Raw genomic sequence first — 2,514 nt, 5'->3', positions numbered from 1 at the left:
AAGACAGCAAATGTTGTAAACAAAGAGATAGGTACTTTAACTTTCCATTATTATAATTTCCTTTTTTTGTCTTAGAATTTATTCGTTTTTTAACAGCTGCGCTTCCGAGCTTTGCTTTTGTAAGAAAAATAAACTATGTTCTATTCCAGGCATTATTCTTCCCGTGTACGTAAGTTTCATCAAAATCCATCCAATAGAATTTGCGTGATTGAATAGCATCCTCAAACAAGCACTCACGTAGGTTCATCAATTTTTTTGCATAATCTATACTAACACTAGCTGTGCCCGCGACTTCGTCCGCGTGGAATTGTTATTTTGAGCATCATTGAACTAATTACACTAACAAGGATGAATAATTTTCCCCGTTTTTTTTCACATAGTCCATTTTTTGTTTTCTCGTTAAAGTTGCAGCGTAATGTTATATAGCCTAAAGCCTTCCTCGATAAATGGTATATTCAACGCAAAAATAATTTTTCATTTCGAATCAGTAGTTCCTAAGATTAGCGCGTTCAAACAAACAAACTCTTCAGCTTTATAATGTTAGTATAGATTATGCAAAAAAATTGATGAACCTACGTGAGTGCTTGTTTGAGGATGCTATTCAATCACGCAAATTCTATTGGATGGATTTTGATGAAACTTACGTACACGGGAAGAATAATGCCTGGAATAGAACATAGTTTATTTTTCTTACAAAAGCAAAGCTCGGAAGCGCAGCTGTTGAAAAACGAATAAATTCTAAAGACAAAAAAAGGAAATTATAATAATGGAAAGTTAAAGTACCTATCTCTTTGTTTACAACATTTGCTGTCTTGCCCATTGGAGACATCACAAATTAACTGTCACAGCTGGTGACCCGCGAGCAAGCGACGTAGAGCTGTCCGTGTGAGAAGCAAATCGTCCTGAGGTCGACTCCGGCTGCTCCAAGTGTTTGACCTTGCGATTTGTTAATTGTCATCGCGAAACATATAGCCATTGGAAACTGTACACGCTTAATTTGAAATGGAAAATTGTTGGGAATGAGCGGAATGCGCGGTATAAAAACAATTTCACCCGCTGCACAACCAGTAAGAATTTTAGCTTCTACTATAATGTTATGAAGCGACACCACTTTAAGGCAGTCCCATTACAAAATGGAATGTCTACTTTTAGAGCAATTGTATGCGCGGGCAGTCCAGATGCCGAAAGTGAATTAAGGAACTATACCGAACAAGTACCGATGCTGCAAGCATCGGTACTATCTAATTTTGCCAGCGGCTACAATCACGTTATTTCTTAAATTCTCGTGGCGCCATCTCGTATCGGATGGTCAAAAAATAAATATCTAAACCACGGGAACTAAATCAATGGTGAAATGGTAAGTACTGGCGTTACTACATGTGTGTTATTCCTGCTAATCTTGAGGAGCATGGCAACCGTCGCCGATGCGGGGCGCGTCAAACCCTACCTACATAAAAAAAAAATTCTTCTCAAAGATGTGGTGAAACAGTAAGTGCTGGCGAAACTAAATCAATGAATAAAAGAAGTTTTAATTATATAATTAATTAAAAATTTTGCCAGCGGCTACAATTGTGTTATTTGTTAAATTCTCATGAGGCGCCATCTCGTATCGGGTGGGCAAAAAATAAATATCTAAATCACGGGAACTAAATAAATAAACAAAGCATAATTATTAATTTAATCAATAAAATGCTATTTTTTCAATCATAATAAATATGATAATTAATTATTTATAGCTTTTTATATCGATTCAAAAATGACGAAGTTCCATACAAACTTGCACCCCCTATTTCATCCCCTTGGGATAGAATTTCAGGATAAAAAGTAGCCTATATTCTAATCCAGGTTACTAACTATATCTGTGCCGAATTTCGTTCAGATCCGTTCGGTAGATTTTGCGTGATGCGCGTACAAACATACAGACAGACAGACAGACAGACAGACAAAAATTAAAAAAAAAATTGTTTTGCCTTCTATTGATCCGAAAAAGACCCCTTACAATATTTTTTCTTAAATATCTTCAATGTACAGACAATGTTCAGTTACAGTTTTATTATATGTATGGATGTATGGATAACATGAATCCCTATTGAAACTTGTAGATGTAATTGGGCAACCGCTGCCTATTTTAGGATTTCATAGGTATGTATGTAACACAGAATATCAATACCATACTTTGAGTTTGTAAGTAAATTAAGTGTGTAGTCGTCCTAATAACAATATGCAGACATGCAAATGCAATATAATAAAAATTATGTCTAAGCATTAGCGGATGTGCTTTGTCGAATGACGGTGATCGAATATCAAAGTAAGTTTTGTAACAAAATACATAATTTGTTTATACCGATCTCTCATGCGCCGTGTGGTTCCTGGCACCAATGAAAAATAGGACCTCTCTATCTCTTTCCCATGGATGTCGCAAGAGGCGAGTAAGAAATAGGCTTCAGCGTGGCCTGTCAGCCTTTCAAGGTTGTTGGCTCTGTCTACCCTGCCAGGGATGTAGACGTGATTATA

This window comes from Amyelois transitella, chromosome W, assembly GCF_032362555.1.
Source record: "Amyelois transitella isolate CPQ chromosome W, ilAmyTran1.1, whole genome shotgun sequence".
NCBI classification, from domain to species: domain Eukaryota; kingdom Metazoa; phylum Arthropoda; class Insecta; order Lepidoptera; family Pyralidae; genus Amyelois; species Amyelois transitella.
Note: the sequence above shows the minus strand (reverse complement) of the source record.